This window comes from Propithecus coquereli, unplaced genomic scaffold (assembly GCF_000956105.1).
Source record: "Propithecus coquereli isolate 6110/MARCELLA unplaced genomic scaffold, Pcoq_1.0 Scaffold5, whole genome shotgun sequence".
Taxonomy (NCBI): domain Eukaryota; kingdom Metazoa; phylum Chordata; class Mammalia; order Primates; family Indriidae; genus Propithecus; species Propithecus coquereli.
The window spans coordinates 11,202,396-11,226,604 of NW_012150840.1; the positions used below are offsets into that span (position 1 = coordinate 11,202,396).

Sequence of the window (24,209 nt, forward strand, 5' to 3'; positions counted from 1 at the left end):
CAGCATGTGGTCCTGATTACCCTACCATGTATTTTAAATAAGTTTTATTATAACCAGATTCATACAAAAGATGCAGATATGTTCCTTTTCTTATAGCAACCTTAGATAGCAGCCAAAAGCCTAGCATTAAAAACATGAATCAGTAATGAAGGTGTTTCTTTGTGAAATTGAGCTAATGTAATTTTTTTGTTTGTTTTTTGAGCTAATGTAATTGACGATTCCTCATGCCCATCGTCTGCCCACAGATGGTGTACCCTCGGCCTGCTAGGCTCTGACAAATTCACAGCCCCAAAACATATGCTCCTGCTTCCAAGAGGTTGCCAGGCTAGCAGAGAGAAATACATATGTTTAAAAATTATAAAATGTATTATGTATTATAATACATGTGTTTTTATATTATAATACATATCTTCATTTATGCATCCCTCTGTGTACCTTTTTTAGGGGGATGCACATAAAGTAATTTACAGACCTCAGTAGAGAGCACCCCTAAACACTTCATCAGGTGCCCCAATAGCTCGAGTTCCAAAGGCACAAATCTTGAGTGAACCATTGATGAGTTTTAATAAAAGCATACACCCGTGTAGCACAAACTCTGCATGTTGTAGATTATTAGCATCACCCCGGGTAGTTTCTGCTTGCTCTTCCCAGTTGGTCCTCTCACCTTTGTTCTGATTTCTTTTCATTATAAATTAGTTTATCCATTCTAGAACTTAATATAGATGGAATCATGTAGCATTTACTTCGTGTAAGCCTTCTTCACTCACACGTTCGAGATTCACCCATAGGTTGTATCAGTAGCTTGTTTTTATTGCTGAGTAGTATTCCTTTGTATGAGTATGCTACAGTTTGTTCATGTTTTTACATTCTCCTGTAGATGAAGACCTAGGCTCTTTCCAGCTTTTGGCTATTTTGTATAAGGGTGTCACACCAATATCAGGGTAGGTTTTATCAGAACTCAGAGGCATTGAAAAACTTTATTGAATATGAAAACCCTTTTCTCTTTCCAAATACGACTATGTTTTAATTTAAAATAAATTAATAATTACATACTTATATCCTCTCATTTCGATTTTAGTAGTCTTTAGTACTCTCATTCGCTCAGTATTTTTCTTTGTCAATGCAGTAAAATCTTTTTCTTCAACTATACTAATTTAGCTAAAAAAGAAGAAAATAAAAACCGTTGGTAATCACATCACCCCAGCCTGCAGAACATGTTAGTTCAAATGTATTTGGAGTTACAAATACTTATTCTACTTCTTTGCTTACAAAAATGGACTCATGGAATTCCTACTGTTTTGAAGCCTTCTAGCTTCACTTGATTATAAATTGTGAATGTTTCCATGTGGGGGAAAAAGTGACTTTTTAATAGCTCTGTAGTACACCAATGTAGTATGGATACGTTACTGTGTATCTAATCATTTTCTTGTTACTGGTTATGTAGGTTGTTTCTAGTTTTTAGTTATTTAGAAAACACTAGCATGAATATGCTTGTGGTTAAATCTTTGTACTGGTGTTTTGTATAAATTTTTAAAAATAGACTTGTTGGATTAAAGGATATGCATATTTTCCTTTGATAAATAATCATTCATTTTATAAACGTTGAGTGAATCTTTATATTGAGAGAGAATTATGCTTGAGAGAGTGAGAACTTGGTAGATAATAAGGCAGGGTTCCTGAGAAGGCAAAGTAGGATTATGGTCCAGAAAGTAAAGGATCATCCCCAGAAAGGAAGAAGGAAGGAGATAAGGACGAATGCTGATGGAGGAAGGAAGGGATAAACAGTTGATGGTAAGCGTTGAGGTTGATCTTTTATGATTTATGTAATCTCCTTGAAGTACAAAGTGAGTGTTTTGTGTTAAGAGTAAGGGAGGAGGTGAAGGGAATAGTCAAAGTGTGAGGAAGATCCCCAAAATGTGAAATGCTCTTCTTACTTTTAGTAAATGGGAAACTGAACTGACTATTGATGGTAGGATTACTGAACAATTTGAGGGTACCTTTGAGTTCAGAGTGTTGAAGAGGAATGTTCAGGAGAGATATTTGGGATAAAATTTACTTGGAAGTTACCAGCATATAGATAAGATCTGGAGAGAAAGTATAACTCAATAAAACGAAAATGATCTTGGACAGAATTCCAAGACCCGACAGCCTTAAAAATCAACAAAGGAGACAAGAAAGGTAGGAAAATGAAGAGAGAAACAGCCAAGGAAAGACAGTACAGGCATACCTTGGAGATATTGTGGGTTCAGTTCCAGATCACAGTAACAAAGCGAATATTGCAATAAAGCAAGTCACACAAATTTTTTGGTTTCCCAGTGCATGGGTTATGGATGATAGTTATGTTTACACTATATTGTAGCCTATTAAGTGTGCAGTATCACTATGTCTGGAAAAAAGTATACTGGCCAGTATACTTCTCACACCTATAATCCCAGCCACTCAGGAAGCTGAGATGGGAGGAACACTAGAGCCCAGGAGTTTGAGGCTGCAGTGATTTATGATCGTGAAACTGCGCTCCAGCCTGGACGACAGAGCAAGACTACATCTCTAACAAATAAAAAATAAAAATTTTAAAAATGTACATACCTTAATTAAAAATACTTTATTGCTAAAGATGCTAATTATCATCTGAGCATTCAGCGAATTGTAATCTTTTTGCTGTTTGAAGGTCTTTCCTTGATGTTGATGGTTACTGACTCATCAGGGTGGTGGTGGTTGTGGAAGGTTTGAGTAGCTCTTTCAGTTTCTTAAAATAAGATAACAATCAAGTTTGCCACATCAGTTGGCTCTTCCTTTCATGAAAGGTTTCTCTGTAGCACGCAATGCTGTTTAGATAGCATTTTACTCACAGTAGAACTTCTTTCAAAATTGGAGTCAGTCCTAGCAAACCCTGCCACTACTTTCTCTATCAATTAAATTTATATAATAATCTAAATCCTTTGTTGTCATTTCAACAATGCTCACAGCATCTTCACCAGTAGTAGATCCCATCTCCAAAAACAGCTTTATTTGCTCATCCATAAGAAACAACTGCTCATTTGTTAAAGTTTTATCATGGGACTGCAGCAATTCAGTCACATCTTCGGGCTCCGCTTCTAATTGTCTTGCTATTTCCACCACATCCGCCGTTACTTCTTCTGCTAAAGTCTTCAACCCCTTACAGTCATCCATGAGGGGTGGAATCTTTGAAATTCTTTCAAATTTATGTTAATATTGATATTTTGACCTCCTCCCATGAATCACAAATGTTCTTAATGACTTCTGGAGTGATGAATCCTTTCGAGAAGGTGCAATTTTGCTCAGCTCCATCAGAGGAATCCCTATCTATGGTAACTAGAGCCTTATGAAATGTATTTCTTAAATAATAAGACTTGAAAGTCAGAATTACTCCTTGACCCATGGGCTCCAGCGTGGATGTTGTGTTTGCAGGTATGAAAACAATGTTAATCTTCTTGTACATATCCCTTAAAGCTCTTGGGTGACTAGGTGCATTGTCAATGAGCAATAATATTTTGAAAGGAATCTTTTTTCTGAGCAGTAGGTCTTAACAGTGGGCTTCAAATATTCAATAAACCAGGTTGTAAACAGAAGTGCTGTCATCTAGGCTCTGTTGTTCTATTTGTAGAGCACGTGCTGAAGTAGATTTAGCGTAATTCCTTAAAGTCCTAGGATTTTCAGAATGGTAGATGAACGTTGGTTTCAACTTAAAGTCACCAGCTGCTAGCCCCTACTAAGAGAGTCAGCCTGCCCTTTGAAGCTTTGAAGCCAGGCATTGACTTCTCTTTAGCTGTGAAATTCCTAGATGGCATCCTCTTCTGGTAGAAGGCTGTTTTGCTTACGTTGAAAATCTGTTGTTTAGTTTAGCCACCTTCATCAGTTACCTTAGCTTGATCTCCTGGATAACTTGCTGCAGCTTCTCCATCGGCTCTGGCTTCTTCACCTTGCATTTTTTTTTTTTTTTGTGACATAGTCTTCCTGTGTCGCCTGGGCTAGAGTGCCATGGCATCAGCCTAGCTCACAGCAACCTCAAACTCTTGGGCTCAAGAGATCCTCTTGCCTCAGTCTCTTGAGTAGCTAGGACTACAGGTGTGTGCCACCACATCTGGCTAATTTTTTCTATTTTTAGTTGTCCAGCTAATTTCTTTCTGTTTTTAGTAGAGACGGGTCTTGCTCTTGCTCAGGCTGGTCTCCAACTCCTGACCTCAAGTGATCCTCCTGCCTCGCCTTCCCAGAGTGCTAGGATTACAGGAGTGAGCCACCATGCCTGGCCCACTTTGCACTTTTGCATTATGGAGACGGCTTCTTTCCTTAAACATCGTCATGAACCAACCTCTAGTAGCTTGCAACTTTTCTTGTGCAGCTTCTTCACCTCTCTTAACCTTCATAGAATTGAAGAGAGTTAGGCCCTTGCTCTGGATTAGGCTTTAGTTTAAGGGAATGTTGTGGCTGGTTTGATCCAGACCACTCAAACTTCCTCTCTGTCAGCAGTAAGGCTGTTTTGCTTTCTTACTATTTGTGTGTTCACTGGAGTTGCACTTTTAATTTTCTTCAACAACGTGGTATTCATAACTTGGCTAACTGGTGCAAGAGGCCTAACTTTGGTCCTGTCTTAGCTTTTGACTTGCCTTCCTCACTAAGCTTAATCATTTCTAGCTTTTGATTTAAAGTGAGATGTGTGACTCTTTCACTTGAACAGTCTTCACCATTTTATATGGATGGGGTTTGTGGCACCCCAAAACAATTACAATGGTAACATCAAAGATCACTGATCAGAGATCACCATAATAGATATAATATTAATGAAAAAGTTTGAAATATTTTGGGAATTACTAAAATGTGACTCAGAGACATGAAGTGAGCACATGCTGTTGGAAAAGTGAAGCCAACAGACTTGCTCGATGCAGGGTTGCCACAACCCTTCAATTTGTAAAAAATGCAGTATCTGTTAAGCCCAGTAAAAAGGGGTCTGTCTGCATTTTCAAAAGAAGAGATTGGTCAAAAATGACAAATGCCCTCCAGGAAGGTAGTTCTAATTTAAATTTCCATCAACATTATTAAGAGTACTTACTTGTCTTCCTACCCTTTTGCAACATTTTCCAAAACAGGGTGTTATTGTAAATTTCTTATTCAATGGAATGTTGAATAAAACCATTTCAGTAATACTTTGTCTTTGATAATAGGCAGACTTTCTCTTAAACTTTTTAATTCAAACTTCTTCTAGTACAAATTAAGGATGTTTATTGCACTAACACATATCACTTAACAAATTTGATCTGATTTTTCCTGCTCTTGGTACTCAGATTTTCACAGCAGGCAACTTGATAAGCAGAGATGTTTCTTTAAGAGAAACTGATTGCTTCCTTGTGTTACTTAATCCAAGTTAAATCAAACAATTTTCCTGTGTCTGTGAGCAAAGCTGGAGAGGGTAAGAATTATCTGGTAGGTGGAGTAGGACACCTAGAAGTCGTAACACTAGAGTAGCACAGACTAAAGATATGGAAAAGGGAAGATTACAACAAACATTAATGTAGATTTTACTACTGTTGACTTCTTGAACAGTGAAATAAGTAGCTACTGATTCTGGTTGCTCTGCTTCTTGTGCCTGTCCCCCCAAAAGATTGGATGCTTTATTTGGTAAAATTGCAAAATAGTTTAGAGATCTTCCTTTATTGTTGGAACCTGAATAGTTATCTTTTATAACTTGCACCCTTGGTGCTAGTTGCTTTGTGTTGTAAGAAAGAAAAGAAAACCTAGGGAAAAGCAAGCCATTTCCTTTTGAGGTTTTAATGGGAGGGAAAAAGTGCTGTTCTACAGAGCTTTGTACAAACCAAATACAAAGAACCCTGAGTGCCAAGTGCCCTGAGAATAGGCAGGAAGATTAGTCATAAATTTGAGAAGCTTGAATCACATATCTGGCTGTTTTCCTTCCCCTCCTCACTTCTTGTTTAAGTGTTGTCTAGACATAAACTAAACAGGTATAATGACCATAGTTATCATCTTTAAAAATTTACATTTTAATATCTTAGATTTACAGAAAAGTTGCAAAGATAATACAGAGAGTTCCCATATACCCTTCACCCAGCGTCTTCTAATATTAGAATGTTACATAACCATGGTTCTTTTATAAAAGTTACGAAATTAACATTGGTATAGTACTATTAACAGATATCATACTTTATTTGGATTTCATCAGTTGTACATTTTCTGTTTCAAGATTCAATCCAGGATACTGTGTTGTAGTTAGTATCATCATCTTTAGTAAGGTTGGCTTATGTTTTTCCTTAATATGCTTGGTTTCTATTCTTTGAGGAATTATACAATGTATAACAACATATCAAATGTATCTTATAAAAATAATCAGTAAAAGATTTTAAGGCTTTGATAGATACATTTTAGATGGACAAAAGAGTATTCTGAATATTTTTGAATTGTGCATTTACCTTTAACATGTGTTTTAGACTATTTTAAAACTGAGATATTTTACATATGAGGAATTGTATAAAATGAAATAATTCTAAGATGAAGAAGACTTTAGACCTCATTTAGGGCAGAATGGGCACCTGTCTCTTAGCTTCCTGTATAACGCTGTTTTTCCTAATTTATAAAGTAGAGGCTATTAGACAAGTACACAGCCATATTACAAGATAGAATATGAATAATTATGTGTCATAAAGTGTTCAGGAATTGGAAGTAATTCCTAGAATGCTCTATGCAGAGACTATTCATACATTTTCTGTGTACTGGGCACTGTGGTAGGCCTTACGTTGGGACTTCTTATGAAGTTTGTTATTTGTGCTGAAATAGCATTTCCATAGTCTTTCCACTGGGCAAATGAATTTTTGTTCTGGGGAGAAAGACTGTTAATGAAAAGAATAGGTGTTCTTGGGTATAGTGTTTTGCTCTGCTGTCAAGTATTTTATTCTGATATATCCAACATGTTAAGGGTTTCTCAGTGATTTATTTTTTAACTTCTGAGATATTATTTATGTTCATAACATTACCATTTCTGGTATGTGTCTGGAACAGTTAAAGAAAGAATGTAAAAACAAACGGTTAAGTCCCAAATAAGCCAATTATCATTTACATTTAGCAGTATTCTGTTTTATTTATCCCAGAAATATACATTACACAGGATTTCCACAAGCTTCACAGACCCTTATGACAAAACCAAAATAAACTGGCTGGAGATTAAAGAGATTTTCTTTTGTTTTTGTTTTTTTTGGCATTTTAGTAATGAAATCCTCTATTTAAAGAATTTTTTTTAAGTGAGAATAAATATAGCTAATCTAAAAAAAATTATAGTGTATTTCAAAAGACTCACTTTTTTTTAGTCATTTATGTCACAGGAATAATAAAGTATACAGTATATGTTATTGAAGAATGAGCTTAAAGTAATCTTATTTTTCTTGTTTCTTAATATGAAGATTTTGAAATGAATAAGAAAGTTGGAAGAATAGTACGTCATCACCTATATTTCCACCTAGACTCTACAATTATGAACGTTTTAAAAAATAATTGCTTTAGCTATGTACAGATGTATGATACTTATCTGTACACACACTCTAACCCACATATGTGTCTGAGTAATTGATATGTTGCAGACATCATGACACTTCACCCCTAAATGGTTCAGGTTTCATCTCCTGTATAATTATAATACCCATATCACATTAGATATAATTGAAAATTCCCTAATGTCTAACATCTACTCTATGTTCAACTTCCTCCAATTACCCTAAAAATGTCATTCTTAATTTAATTTTTTTTATTATTTCAGAATACTAAGAGGGTACAAATGTTTTTGTTACATGGATACCTTGTATAATGCCTAAATTGGGGCTTTTAGTGTGCCCATCACTAGTAAAAATGTCATTTTTAGCCAGGTTTTCCAAACTGGGATCCAATTAGGATTTAATCACTTTCCCCCCATCCAATTAACTTTTTAAAAGTCTAGGTAAAAAAAAATATATACATAGGTAAATTATAGAGTGTTTTACATTATGGATTTATTTAATTGTGATATCTCCCTCATTCTCTGTAGTTCCTGTAAACATAAACCTTATTTTATTGTCCAAAGTTCCTAGAATTTACAAATTTTAACATGATTAGCGTCGTATTGCAAATTTCTCTATCATTATTACTTTGCCTTTGATTTGGTAATCTTGCACAATTACTGACAAATATTTATGGCATCATTTTTGTTCACGTCATTATGCAGTGTCACTGTTACTCAAGCTTTTATTGTGTTATCTGTTTTGGTTTTCTTCCTTATTAATGATGTATCTGTAGGTAAAGTAAAGAAAGTCAAAAGTAACTATAAAATCACAAAGTGCACCACATAACTCTTCACACTACTCCAGGCATTCACATGTGGCTTTTAGCTAATTATAACTTTCTACTTTTTTGATTATTAATAGGAGTGAGGAGAATTATGGGATGATTTCAAACTACATCTCCCCTCTCCTCCACTGCAATTTCTTTGTGAGCTGTTGCTCACCTCTCTTCCTTCCTTCCTTTTTTTTTCTTTTTTCTTTTCTTTTCTTTTCTTTCTTTTCTTTTTTTTTTTTAGACAGGGTCTTACTCTGTTGCCTGGGCTAGAGTATAGTGGTGTCATCATAGCTCACTGCTACCTCCAACTCCTGGGCTCAAGTGATTCTCCTGCCTCGACCTTCCGAGTAGCTGGACTACAGGTGTGTGTCACCACACCTGGCTAATTTTTCTATTTTTTGTAGAGATGGGGTCTTGTTCATGTGCAGGCTGGTCTCGAAGCCTTGGCCTCACACGATCTTCCCTGTCAGCCTCCCAAAGTGCTAGGATTAAAGGTGTGAGCCACCACACCAGGCTTAATCTCTTTCTGTAGCAAAATGCGTATCACAACACAGGCTAGAGTGAAGCTAATTCAAGGATGCCTTTTTTTTTTTTAAAGGAAGTTGTTCAGCAGCTTTGAAAGATGATTAGGAATTCTTTTTTGTACCCTATTAGTGTGTGCGATGATACTTCACTTGAGAATTGCTGGCCTGTTACACATGGCACGGCCTTTTATACAGGTGATCCATAGGACGGAGCTATCATCACCTTTCTTCAAACAAAACAAAACAAAAACAACCATCTAATAACTGGGAGTCAGTTAGCTTACCTGAGGTCCTACACTGCTCCACCCCAATATATCAGTATCTGGGGGAGATTCCTAGTGTGTATATTTTGAAAAACAACTCTCCCAACATGTACCAATAGAAAAAGCCTATAGGTGATTCCGATGGATACTCCAGGCTAATGGTCACTACCCTGGGAGGTCTTAGTCTGTTATTTGTGAATGTCTGGAAACACCTTATTGTTTCTTGCTTTGGTTCTGGTTTAACTCATCTCCTTTTTTCAGCAGTGAATAAATTATTGAATAACTCTGATTCTGGTTAGACTATTATGGTACTGATAATAGTAACACTTTTTATCTAGTATGGTATATTTCTCAACCATTTCACTCCTCAGTTAAAAATCTTTTATTAGGTTTTTTTTTTTTTTTTTTTGACAGAGTCTCACTCTGTTGCCCAAGCTAGAGTGCCATGGCGTCAGCCTAGCTCACAGCAACCTCAAACTCCTGGGCTCAAGCGATCCTCCTGCCTCAGCCTCCCAAGTAGCTGGGACTACAGGCATGCACCACCATGCCCAGCTAATTTTTTCTATATATTTTTAGTTGTCCAGCTAATTTCTTTCTATTTTTAGTAGAGGTAGGATCTCACTCTTGCCCAGGCTGGTCTCGAACTCCTGACCTCATGCGATCCTCCCGCCTCAGCCTCCCAGAGTGCTAGGATTACAGGTGTGAGCCACCGGCCAGCCCTTTATTAGGTTTTTGTCATGAAAATAATACTAGCTGAAGGTACTGTTATAGACAGTATGTCAAGTATATGTACTCCAAAATAAAAGTCTCCTGTTTTCCTCTCTAGCCTTTGCCCCACTAGTTCCCACTCTTTAGAAATAATGGTTGGTATCTCTTGGTATTGTACCTATACAAACATACATATATATTATGTGTGTACTTTAAATCTAATGGGATTATATTGTGCTGTACTTTCCACTGAAGTTCGTGTAGCTCTTCTTCATTTTTTGAACCATTTGTGTGGTAATAATTATATGACTGTATTATAACTAATTAGTTCCTTATTAGGGGACATTTACCTGTCTTTTACTTTTTTGCTGATATGAACAATGCTGTGACAAAAAGGTCGTGAACATTTACGTGTATAAGATTTTACTTATGGGAATTTATGGCATAATTTCATGGGGTATGCACATTTAAAATTAAATTAGATGTCGCCAAATTACACCTCAAAAAAATTCTGCCAATTCATATTCTCACCAGTGTGTGAAAGGATCTGTTTACCTTTGTTCTTACCGACGTTGGTTATTACCAATCTTTTTTAATGTGATAGTGTAAAATGGCATCTTGTTTTAATTTGTTTTCTTCGTAAGTTTTTGAGTATTTTTTCATATGCTTAGTAGACATATCTTTTTCTTTTAACTGCCTTCTGTATACTTTTTTTTTTCAAACACTCGTCTAAGGGATTGTGAGAGCACTTTTTATATATATAAAAATTAACTCTTTGTGGTATATTAAAGTTTTACCCTAATTTCTCTTTTAACTTAGTATATAAACTTGAAATACTTAGTATTCACATTTACCAGTTTTCTTCTTGTTATAAGGTTTTTCCTATTAACGGTTTGTAAAAAAAAATTTGTGTTTTCTTCCGGTAGTTTTAAAATTTAGTAATAAATTTGCATCATTAAGTCAAAAAACACCACCACAACACTAACAGGTGGTGAAAGGTTGCCCTTCTATACCTGTCCACAATCCTCACATTTTCCACTCCTGCATCACCTTCCACAAGAAACCACTGTGAACAGATTCTTGTGAATCTCACCATAGCTTACAGATGAAAATTCAAGTATATTTGTCTCCCCACCCAACACACCATTGTATATTGGTTTCCCCCCGCATAATATATCTTAAACATGTGTCCATGTTCTTCAGTTATTTTAATAGTTGCCTAGTATTCCATTGTCTGAATGTATTCTTTAACCTGTTCCCTGCTGATGGACATACAATTTTTTGTAGCCTTTTGCTAACACAAAATATGGTGTAGTAAATAATTTGTACAGAGTCATCTCACGTGTCCAGGTACATTATTAAGGTAAATTCCTGGAAATGGGACTGCTTTTGTCAAAGGGTAAATGCTTTTGTAATTTTGAAAGTTATTGTCAAATTGCCCTCCTGAGGCGTGGTGTTATTCACTTCGCATGCCTTCAAGCAATCTGTGAGAGTGCTTGATTCCCTATAGCCTCATATCAGTTTGCTATTTTCATAGATAAGAAATAGATCTTAGAGTGGTTTTAATTTAAGTTTTTCCTGTAAAGAAAAGCTTAAGGCTTCCTTTTATTTCATTTTTCTGTGGACAGTTCATATGCTTTATCCATTTTTCTACTATATTGTTTTTTTTAATAGCAATTGGCTTTTATATATTAAAAAGATTAGTCCTTTGTGATATAACTGTAAACATCTAATAGCTTTATAGTTTATCCCATTTGGAATTTATTTTGCTGTAAGCAATGTGTGGGGGCTAGTTAAGAAAAATAATATTTGACAGGCAATTGTCCCAATCAACCAGATTTATTAAACAGTCCCATCTTTTTCTCAGTGGTTTCAATGTTGCCCTTTTCATAATCTAAATTTCTCCTGGGGTATTTTGGGTTTTTTGTTCCATCAATATGTGTATTCTTACTTGAATCCCATTTTTTTTCAGTGACTCTAGTTTTTTACATATTTTTTTCTTTCATAGTAGTAGTCTTACTGTGTTATTCTTTCTTTTTATTATTTTTCTGGCTAGTCTTGCATGCTTACTCCTCCATTTTAAGTTTCCTAAGAATACTATTACATTTTTAATTGAGATGGCATTAAATTTGTGGATTATTTTGGAGGAGGGGAGTTTGACACCTATTTGTTATTGAGTAAGGTGAGCTTTCCATTTATTCAAGTATTCTTTTATGTCCCTCAGAGTATTTTTTCTAAAAGTTTTCTTGTTTGTGACCTTGCACATTTACCCTTAGGATTAGTCTTAGATTTTAGTTTCTAACATTAATGTTATGTTTCTAATTGGTTATGACTTGTATATAAGAAAACTATTGATATTTTTAAATAAACTTTTTATTTTAGAATAGTTTTAGATTCATAGAAAAGTTGCAGAGATAGTGCAGAGGGATCCCATATACGCCACACCCAATTTCTCCTCTTCTTAACATCTTAGATTTCTGTGGTACATTTATCACAACCAGTGAACCAATATTGATGCATCGTTATTAACTTAAAGTCTATACTTTATTCAGATTTCTTTAGTTTCTACTTAATGTCCTTTTTCTGTTCAAGGTTCCCATGTCAAAGTATTGATTTTAGTTTATAAATTTTGCAACCACCTTAGAAATTACCTTATTCTTTCTAATAATGTTTATGGTGATTTTTGAAGGATTTTCAGATATGTAATTATGTTTGTAAGTAACAATTTTCACATCTTTTTGATGCACTTTTTTCTCTCATGTAATCGCTTTGCATGGTACTTTACAGATCTGTATTAAATACTGTTGAAAATATGGACGGGCTTGTCTTATTCCTTACTTTAGTGGGAATTCTGGTGTTTTACCATTAAGCATACCAGGTTATTTGTTTGAAATATAGGTTCTTTTTCCTTTCTTGTGTTACTGAAGTATTTATCTATTTATTCCAATAACTTCTGGTTATTCACTGTCAGACTGACATTTACCTTCGTGTATTCTGAGGTTTCACAAATCTCACCTTCGTCATCTTTTTTGTACCTCATCTTTTTTGTAGCTCATCTTTGGTTCCTTTGAACTGTGTCTACTCAGAGGTCTTTTTGTTTGCTTATCTTAGTCTTGTCACCACATTGCTTAAATATTATTAAAAATATCAGATATTTATTGTGCCATTATGTATCCAGGTATTATATGCTTTCAGGTTTTCTCATTTAATTCTCATAGCCTTGTGAAATGTAGATACTGTTATCCCCATTTTACAGATGAGGAAACAGAGGCTCCTAGAAGTTAAATCATTGGCTCAGGGTTACACGGATTGCCTCTGCTGTTTCTTCCCTTTGACCTCAGGACCACCACCACAGTCACCTGCCGCTGTCCTCCTCCACAGTCAGGCAGGGTGCTTCTTTCTGATTAGTCTGCTTCTGAAAGCCTACCTGTGATTGATTTGAGATGAGCTAAATGTCCCCTGATCTTTTTCAGTGTGTGTTCTGAGTCCTGGACTCAGAGCTGTCCTTCCCATCCCCATCTAATTATACCCTTCATCTTGGCTCCCCTTCTTGACCAGCATATTATGTGAATACGGTGGAAGCCCATTTATAAAGTACAATGTTCTCCCAGGGATTTAGTTATGGTTCTCGCATATACTTAAAGTGAGATAATTTGTCTCACTGATCATTTGGGGCCTGGTTAGCCTTGTTCTATGGCACACGATATAAATGGATTTCATTAAACTTTAATGTCCTTTCACTTATTGGTCTAATGTGGGTCTCTTTTCCTGCTGTATTTATATCAGGTGCTTTCTCTGTTTCTTGCTGTTGCTCCTGCCATCACACCTGCTCCTTCACTCCTGCTACAGAGATGCAGCATTCACAGTGTGTTTATATCCTGTCCATTCCAGTTTATTGTGAAAAAATCTGGATCATAGTCCTTATGAATATGTAAAGAGCAGCAAGAGAAGCAATTGCTGCCACTTAGTTGAATGTTTCAAGGGATGGAAACCTTTTTTGGGGGATTTTAACCTAAAGTTGGAAAAATAGTGCTGTTGTTCTCTAGTGACTACAGGCCAAGGATGGGCTAAATCTCCGACAATACACAGGGTGCCCTCCTTACCCTCTCCCCACACTAAAGGATTGTCTGGCCTAAAGTGTCAACAGTGTCAACACTGAGAAACTGCCATAGGGCATAGATTCTCAGTGAATGTGATGTCCTAATGGGGGCAAAAACTAGTTCCTGAGGGATGCGTGTATGAACAAAATCTTACCTTTTTAGGTTTAAAGTACAGATGTACATACTGTACATACAGGTATACAATATATCTGTGGTATTAAAATTTCATGAGGGCAGGCATGATTAGGAAAAAAAAAATGCCCCAGAAGGCTCCTTAGGAGAGCAATAATGTAAAAAAAAAAAAAAAAACAATGGATGAGAAACACTGCCTTGGAGGGAGACTGTCGAGTATAGTGGTTAAAAACTCAGGCAGTGGAGTCAGACTGTCTGGGTATTAATTCTGTTTCTACCACTTACCAGCTGTGAGCAAATGACTTTATACTCTCAATTTTCTCATCTGTAAAATGGAGATAATGTTATTAGTACTTTGTTCAAAGGATTGTTGTGAGCACCATTTAAAGCACCTGGTACTTGGGAAAACACTAAATTAGTCATTCTCCTAAGAAACTCAAAGAGAGGAAGAAATGATCCTGTTTGTTGCTTTATTACCATTCCTTAGAGGAGTACCTGGTACTTAGTAAGTGTTTTAGAAATATATGTTGAATGAATAAAGCTCTTGCTCACTGAGTTAAGTGTGTCTAAGTTGCCTTAAAGGTAAATGAGGAAATGGTGGTAGTAAGATATGCTATGCTTTCCTGCATTATTTTTTTCTATTAGGCATCTTTCACATTTACTTCACCTTAAATTTAGTGTGTGATACATTGCCTAATTTTAGCACTTTCTTTTAAAGGTAGAAATGGATTATATAGCATGCAATACCATCATTCTGTCTCAACAAATGAGCTCAGGGCAATTGTGATGGAAATGATGTATGAGTTCTGGTAATACTCTTATGAGAGCTAATATACTTATTTTAATTTATCTATCATATTGATTTTCATTCTCATGTTAGGATTTCAGCTTGCAATTGATTCCACGGAATGTTAGTGAAACGTAAAAGAATACAATCAAAATAACCTGACAATCTAATTTTTGTGTATAGTAATATTTTGTTTTAAAATGTTTATTTTTTACTTTATCCTTATAGTTTTGACTGCTCTTTTGGCTTATTACTTTTGTTATTGAATTAAATTATTTTTATTTTTAAGCCTTAAATTTGAGCTATTGTGTTATTTATTTTGTACTTGCACATATATAAGACTATAATTATGCTTTTATATAAGAGCAAGGAGAATCTCATTGTTTTATATTTATTTTCCCGTTATATATATCCTTAACCAGCATTTTGTGAAATATGGTAAAAAGAAACCTAGCTGCTGTTTTTCAGAATTGCCAAGTCATGTTGACAGAACTTGTTAATGAATGCTTAATTTTATTTACTGTGAATTGTGAAAAACTGTTTCAGTAGACTATATCAGAAACAAATGGAATAAAGAACTAGGTCAAGCAATTTAAGTTGGACTTTAGGAAACAGCTTCTTGTCTTCATATTTACCGTTTAGAAATTCAGCTTTTATCAGTTTACTTAGGGATTTACTTAGACTGATTAAACTAATAAAAGAGTGATTTATACACCAAAATGTCAAGTTACTAATTTACAAAAGGAGATATTAATCAAGATAGTTCTCAGTATAGGGCACCTCACCCTCTTTCTAGGTTCGTTAGGTTTAATCAGAAAATCATCTATAAATCAAAACTTTATTGATGCCTCTCAAGTATATTCTTATATATAATTTAGATTCCATTTTAGGAATTTTTGGATAAAGAATGGAATCCATTCTCTGGATGATACCGTCTGGATAATACTGAAAGATAAATCTGTACCACACTCTTTCTTTTAGATGGTCAAATGCTTCTACCTGTCTGTTTTTATTTGCTGTTCTGACATTTTAATAACCAGTTACAATTTTCAGACATACGAGATTTTTTTTTAGTACACTTTAGGTTTGCTACTGCTTGATGGCTTGAGAATAGGTACCTTACTGTCATCAGAAAACCATTTCAATACATAGGATAGGGAAGATTAGTTTTAGAAAAGATTTTTGTGAATCACTAATTCCATCTGTAAGGTTTAGATTGTTGGGTATGTTGTATTGGGGGCATATGTCTTTGTTACCTTCATTTTTGAAAAATTTCAAAGTGTGCTACCTTTAACAAATTCTTCTAGATAGGAATTCTTTGGAAACCCTTTTGGAATTATGTGAACATTATTATCTTGCTTTTGTTCTCTACAGTAATCTAAAGATAATTTTGGAAACTGGGGAAAGCTCTGCTGTTTAAGTATTAATACATTCTACTGTCCCCTGCACCATCTTGCTCTTGTTTTGTAGCATTCTTTTTCTAGTCCACCATACGACTATACATTTGATTTATAAGGCTAGGTCCCCACTTCCCCCAGAACTAACCCTCAGCAAAGAAAGAATTATCATATTGTCTGAGTTACAAAGTCTCTTGTGTTACTTGCCATTAGCTCAGTTACCTTTTTCCCTCCGATTTCTTTTTTTGTGTTTATAACAACATGTCTGGTTTTTAAACAGTCTTTAAAAATTTAACATAGATAATAGTAGCTATTATTAGGGTTATAACAATAATTTGCAAGTGTTGAATATCATAATAAATTTTTAAAGATTAAGCTAAAAGTAGCTTATGTAGATAAGACTATTTATGGGATGAATAAAAAAAAAAAAGTTGTCCTAATGAAGTGCAGGTGGATATTTGTGACAAATAGAATTTCTAGTAACAGCATCATATGTACATTCAGAAAGTGTAACTCTAGTGATTTATACTAAAATGATGATGTAGATGTGCTATGTAAACTTATGTTAGATAACTTGATGACTTTTGTGATGAAGAAAACTGTTGCTAAAGATGTATATGAATAAATTGGACGAAATTGCTTCATGAAATAGAGTAGAAAACTAACATATTTAAATATGTTTTATATAACATTTTAACTATGAAGATGTTGATTTTCACCAAAATTTGTAGATCCAAGTTGTCTAAAACCCTTTTTTTGCTTTTCATTCTTTAAATAAAAGTATAAAAGTATAGAATAAATCCTATAAAATATATAACATTTGTTTTAGTCCATCAGTATACATCCTTACATTATTTGTTAGGATGTTTTTTCAGTGTTTTTTCAACTCTTTGTATGACTCATGAGCTGGATGTTTACATCTTTTAATCGCTGAAAAAAAAAGTAGAGTAATATTTTGTGACACCTGAAAATTACATGAAATTCAAATTTCAGTGTCCATAAATAAAATTTTATTGGAATACACCATGCTCATTTGTTTACATATTGTCTGTGGCAACTTTTACACTATAACAGCAGAGTTGAATAGTTATAACAAATCATCTGCAAACTGTGAAATATTTGTTGTTTGGTCTTAAACAAAACAAAAGTCTGCTGACTCTTGAATGTGGAGCCAAACTGCTTTTTAATATCTCATTTTGAGACCAAGTTACTTACCTCTTTGTACTTAGTTTCTCCATCTGGAAAATGGGGAGTGTAATAGAGCCAACCTCATGAGGTGATTCTGAGGGTTAAATGGATTGAAGTTAAAGCATTTAGAAACGTGCTGTGCACATGGTAATCACTAAGCATTAGAGCGTTAGATGTTAGTTAACAGTAAGTATTAGATTTAGTTGATGATCACTTTGTGACTTAGACTGGAAAAGATGCATTGCAATTAGTTCTGGTGGAGAACAGCTACAAGTATATTAAGGAAGCAGTCTTTGGCAATAGCATACTTCTAAATCTTGAGTCAGTGGTGCAGGAAATAGTGAAAATTATGAATCCATAGTTAAGCGTAGACAGTGAGCATACATTGCTGCACAAGAAAAGGAGTATTGTGTAAAGATTGTGTTTCTGCCATGCAGAGTGCTAGCCATAGGGGAGAATTATGCTTTTGAGTTTCTTTCTTTCTTTTTTTTTTTTTTGAGACAGAGTCTGGCTCTGTTGCCCTGGCTAGAGTGCTGTGGCATCAGCCTAGCTCACAGCAACCTCAAACTCCTGGGCTCAAGCAATCCTCCTGCCTCAGCCTCCCAAGTAGCTGGGACTACAGGCACGAACCACCATGCCCGGCTAATTTTTTCTGTATATATATTTTTAGTTGTCCAGCTAATTTCTTTCTATTTTTAGTAGAGACGGGGTCTCGCTCTTGCTCAGGCTGGTCTAGAACTCCTGACCTTGAGCTATCCACCCGCCTTGGCCTCCCAGAGTGCTAGGATTACAGGCTGCTTTTGAGTTTTTGAAATTAAATAGAGGGTTATTGCATGACTGTGATAATTCTAGGATGACCATTTCTATGATTCCAAGTGGCTTTTTCAAGAGTTCTGTCAGAAATGTATTTGACATCTTGAATAGTTTGAACCTATCACTCTTAGATTAAATAGCACAATTTTTTGTATTAAGGATAAGCTGTCAGAATTTAAGAATACTAAACCATGGTGTAAACGGCTCAGTGTCTTAGCCTATTTCTCAACATTTCGTTTTCTTTCCTCACTGGAGAAAAAACAGTGAAATACTCATCCATCCAACTCCTTTTTTTAAATTGTGGTAAACCCACATGCGTGTGTGTACAAACACACACACACACACACACACACACACACACACACACACAGTACTATTTACCATCTGAACCATTAAAAAAAAATTTTTTTTTCAGAGATGGGGTCTCACTCAGTTGCCCAGGGTGAATTCAAACTCTCCTGGGCTCAAGCAATCCTGGGACTATAGGTGTGCACCACCGTGGCCAGCCATCTTAACCATTTTATTTGTTTATTTATTATTTTGAGACAGGGTCTCTATGTTGCCCGGGCTTGAATGCAGTGGAGTCATCACACAGCCTCAAATTCTGGGTCTCAAGCAGTCCTCCCACCTCAGCCTCCTGCTGAGTAGCTGGGACTACAGTCATGTACCACCATGCCAGGCTAAGTTTTTGATATTTTGTAGAGACAGGATCTCGTGATGTTGCCCAAGCTGGTCTAGAACTTCTGGCCTCAAGCAATCTTCCCAAAATGCTAGGATTACAGGCATGAGCCCCAGCACTCAGCCTAAGAGGGGTGATCTTATTAAAAGCATCTAACCCCGTTGTCAGTAGGGCAGCTTTATAGGTTTATATTTGATCTGAATTATGCAGATAATGTAGATAACCAGTAACACTTCCTGCTATTCCCAGTGATATGTAATTAAGAGTAAAGGGTTTTTTTTTTTTTTAAATGATTGCAAATAAGGCGGAAGGTAAGAAACTGCCTTAGTGTGGAACTTGACCTATTAAGTAAATCATTCATTGTTTTGTCTAATTATAAAAGAACTACATGCTCATTACCAAAAAAAATTCAAAGAATACAGTGAAGTATAAGTTTATACTTGGTATACATTACATTATATTGTATTTATACAGTTTATCTTTGTTGTTACAGGTAGCTGTAGTTTTCACTGCCATATTATAGTCCACTGGCAAATAGTTTACAATTTTTCATTATTCTCCTGATTTTCAATTGAGGTTTTCCCATTTTTAAAAAACTTTCTTGGTGCTGCATGTATAAGAATTTCTCTCGATTTTGTGCTTGTAAGTATTGCTGGGCCTTGGGCTGTGTATCTGTCAATTTATATTTCTACCAGCAGTTTATAAGAGTTCTGGTTCTTCATACTTAATTTTTATCCGATTTCTCAATTTTTGTCTATAGCGATGAGTATTAAATGGAATATTGTTGTGGTTTTAAATTTCCTTGTTACTGGTCAAGTCAAACATGTTTTCATGTCTTGGTTTTATTGGCCATTTACATTTTTTTTTCTTTGTAAGGTCTATTGTCCTTTTAATTGGTTTGTTTGCTTCTTATTGATTTTGAAGGAGTTCTTTATATATATCCTGCATATACACATATATGCACATACACATACATATATATAGTAATACATGTTTTAACATGGCTTCTAGTTTGTAGCTTGTCTTTTAATTTGTAGTGTCTCTCAATGAACAAAAGTTCTTAATTTTACTTCATCAGTCCTTTTATAGTGTGTGCTTTAGGAGTCATGTTTAAGAAATCTTCCATCTCCAGAGGTCATAAAGACATTCTTTTATAGTTCTTCTAAAAGTTTTAATAAAGTTTTGCTCTTTACATGAAAGTCTTTCATCCATCTGCCAGTTTAAGAAATTAAAATGTGATGAATCTTTACTTAAAATACATAGTTGACATGTTTGCTGAATGTCCATTGAGTCTGTGATGCCAAAAGTTTGGCAAGCATTGCGTTAAATAATGAGGTAGTTGCAATAGTAGGGGGAAACCCCCCAAATAAGCATACAAGGTGTCTTACATTAATGATGGATATTTTAAGAGATTTGTTAGAAAAAAAATTTTTTTTCACAGCCATAGGCTCAGTTTAAGTTACAGACACTGGTTTCTGACTGCACTGGTTTGAATACCTGAGTACTATTAATCTGCACAATAAGTGAATCTCAAAAATCAAGAAGGTAACTAATCATAGCATAATAAAACTGAAAAATACCCAGCTTGTCTTTTTAAAATTTTATAGCCTTTTGATATATAGATGTGTAGGATACATAGATGTTTAAGATGTATAAGAAGAGCTACTCAAAGCCTGTGATGATTCTGCACGCCTTTATCTTGTGTTTTCAGTGCCTCGACCTTTATAGTTATTTGTCCATCAGTATCACACCACCTGCTCTGCCACTTTCCTTGTCCACTGTCCACTGTTTATTGTTTCCTAGGAAAGAAGTAAAACCAGCCCTTCTGTATAAGCAGTTTATACCCGTAGATAGACTTTTATGTGGAGGTAAAAACAGATCAGCTTTATTACCAAAGGACGGTTCATGTGCTTAGCTGCATCAGCATTAATTGGAATGTGACATCTACAATAAAATATAGCCTAAGATAAAAAGTATCCTTTTGGAAATACTAGTTCTTTTTAAAGTATTGTTTGTTATGGAAAATAATTAACAGTAAGTCAATAATTATCTGCTAGAAAAATTCAAAATAGAGGTTTTAGTTTAAAATAATTGAATGGGATACAAAAATTATATTTAAAACAGAAAAATAAGCAGTTTTATCTTGTAAATTATCTCTTTTCCGAAGAAGAGCCTGTGTTGCCATGAGGTTCTGCATGTTGCTATTTAGAATTCAGATTTCTTTTTTTAATTTTTTGTAGAGATGGGGAAAGGGGGGGCGGTCTTGCTATGTTGCCCAGGCTGGTCTTGAACTCCTGGCCTCATGTGATCCTCCTGCCTTGGCCTTCCAGAGTGCTGAGATTATACGTGTACGCCACCACACCTGGCCAAGAACCATTTTATTAAGCTTGTGGAGACTAATTAGAATTCTGAATATCTCTGAAAATCTTTCTTTAAAAATATAATATTGATATATCTGATTTAATAAAATATAAAAGCAAATAGTAAATATCACTGACTTTGCCCTTTTGGTGTATAGAATCCATAAAACTGAACAATCGGGGACCTAACTAGTTTCTAATTTGTTGGTGTTTGATTTTAGGGGACCACTGAAACCCTGTAAAGGCAGACACATTTAAAGTTTTCTTGTAATATTAGTGAATCACAATTACTGGAAGGGTTTATGATCCATCATGATTTGATACTAACATTGTCAGTTGCCCTGGAATCAGTTGAGAGCTCAGCGAAGTAATGCAAGTATAGTAGAGAACAAGTTTAAACAAAGTCACCAAATAGCCTGGTGTGTGTCCATGCACTTTTACCTGCTTTGGGAAAAGAGGAACTGGTAAAGCACAGCTGTCCGTTGTGAGCTAGAAACCTCTAGGGTAACTACTGACAGGGCTTATGCATTTAAGCCAGGTAGTAGAAAATAAATGGGTAACTTTTGTAATTTCAGTAGAAAATACAAGTGTTATTCATCAGATATTGGTTTCCAGTATGTAATGGTCACTTAAATTTTTAAGATTTGTTAGCGTTCAGTGTTTTTAAAAAAGAAATTCTATGTTTAATGTATAGATCATGCACAGTTCAGTGTGTTTCTTGGCACTGAATTACCCACTGCTCTTAGCAATGTAATAGTAGGGTGAGAGAGTTTGTTTAGATCTGTTTTAAGCATCCATAATCTTTTTGTAGAGGCAAATACTGTAGACCATTCAATGTTAAGTACTCTGTTTTGTCTTCTCCCACTTGGAGGAGCCATTAACATTTTCATTGAATTTTTGTAACACTCTGAGTAAAAATGTTAGGATTTTTGCCTTTCCGTCTACTTAATATAATCAATCATTTTTATCTTAATGTGGGCTGCAGTGAATTGATGGAACTCTGACTTAATTTTCATTGACACTTTACATTTAAAAATGGAATTTGTAACGTGGTAAAATGCACAATGAAATAGGTATAAGAAACCTCACTTAATATTGTTATTAAGGTATTATTAAAATGTGTGATCTTGGCTAAGTCATTCAAATTCCTGTCTGGAAATGAGGGTGTTGAACTAAATCTCTAATAATTCTAGTTCTTATGTGAACATTTTAGATGGAAACCAGCATACAGTATTTTTGTAAATTCTCCCAAATGGTATATCTGTTTGTATCAGACAATTTGTGTGTGCCTGTGTGTGTGGGTGTGTGTTTGTGTGTGTGAGAGAGAGAGAGAGAGAGAGGCTATTTTGCCTAGAAAAGGATGTTGTGGGTATGTGTGTGAGAGACAGAGAGAGTGGCTATTTTGCTCAGAAAAGGTTGTTCAGGGCACTTTTGTTCTTTATAATGGATATTAGATTTATTAAAGCTATACATTAAACAATGAAGAATTTTATTAAATTCAACTCTTTACAAATCTAACATATTTTAGCAATGATTTTAAGAGAGGTTTTTTATAACTTAAGATCCCTTTACATTGCCTTTATAAATTTAGTGCTTATTTTTAAGTACTTAAATTATCTGAAAAATTTTTGCAAGTTGAAAAGATGTAGGAAAAACGCTCAGTTTCTCATGCTATACTCTCACAGTACAGAGCACTTCTGATAGTAGATGTGTGGGGTTATTTCTCTACACAGCGGGCGGTAAACCAACTTTGAGGCAGATTCTCCAGTGGACAGCAGCTGGGTGTCCTCTAATTCAGTTCAGTTCTAACACTCTGCCTGGAGATAGCATCAGATCCCACAGGTTGAGGTCTCAGTCCTACAAAACTGCCCCCACATTTGATGCCAGTTGAAAGCCCCAGGTTGTTTTACTTGTGCTTCTGACCAACGAGTTATAAATTGGGGTTCACGCCACCCCTGTCTTGTGTTTAACTGATTTGCTAGAGTGGCTCACAGAACTCATGGCAACACTTCACTTACATTTACCAGTTTATTATAAAGGATATTACAAAAGATACAGATGAAAAGATGCATAGGGTGAGGCGTGTGGGAAAGGGCCTGCAGCTTCCATGCCCTCTCTGAGCACATCACCCTCCAGAAGCCTCCACGTCTTCAGTTATCCTGAAGCTCCCAAACCCTGTCCTTCTGGCTTTTTATGAAGCTTCATTACCATTGATTACACCATTCATTGGCCATTGGTGATCAATTCAGCCTTCACCCCTCTTGCCTCCCTGGAGGTCAGGCGGTGGTACTGAAAGTTCTAACCCTCTAATCGCTGATTGCCAGAAGAACCTGCCTGGTACTTCAAGACCCTTTCAATTTTGCCATCTCAAGCAATTTGGTTGAGATGCTTGGTTAATCCTTTCCAAGCACATTTGGGGTCACGTTCTCAGATGGCTGAGGCTGAATCTTCTGAAAGCATGTGGAATCTAGAGCTACAGACATCCAGGATGATTTTTCCTCATGAAAGGGATAAGTTGAGCCTAGTTGTATATTTTGCCAACAGTGACTCTGAGGCCATGCCTTCCAAGTGGGGTGGTCTTTAAACCTGCCACCTTTGGATTCAGATTCCCCATCATTTAATCCTCAAGTATGACGGGTCTTCAGTCCCCACACCCAGGACGCTTGACTGACTTACTTAATTTACTCTATTGCTTGATTCTGTTCTATATTTTTATTTGTCAGGCTAAAATTTTTAAGCATTTTAAGCATTTATTTTAAAATAAAACCTACTTGGATTTTGCATAGCTCCCACGTCTTATCTGGACAGTAAAAGTTCTAAGGTCAATCTCATGACAGTTTTAACTTCCAGTTTTCTGGAACACAAAGAATGTTTGTGTCCTAAAAAAAAAGTTACACAGAGTACATAAACAGGGATTATATTTGGATTAC

The 24,209-nt window shown here is 35.4% G+C and overlaps 1 protein-coding gene across 1 annotated transcript in view; it reads left to right on the plus strand.

The window, feature by feature from the left end:
* Positions 1 to 24,209, plus strand: part of PCNX (pecanex homolog (Drosophila)) — a 188,010-nt gene that overhangs the window by 5,999 nt on the left and 157,802 nt on the right. The window lies entirely within an intron of this gene.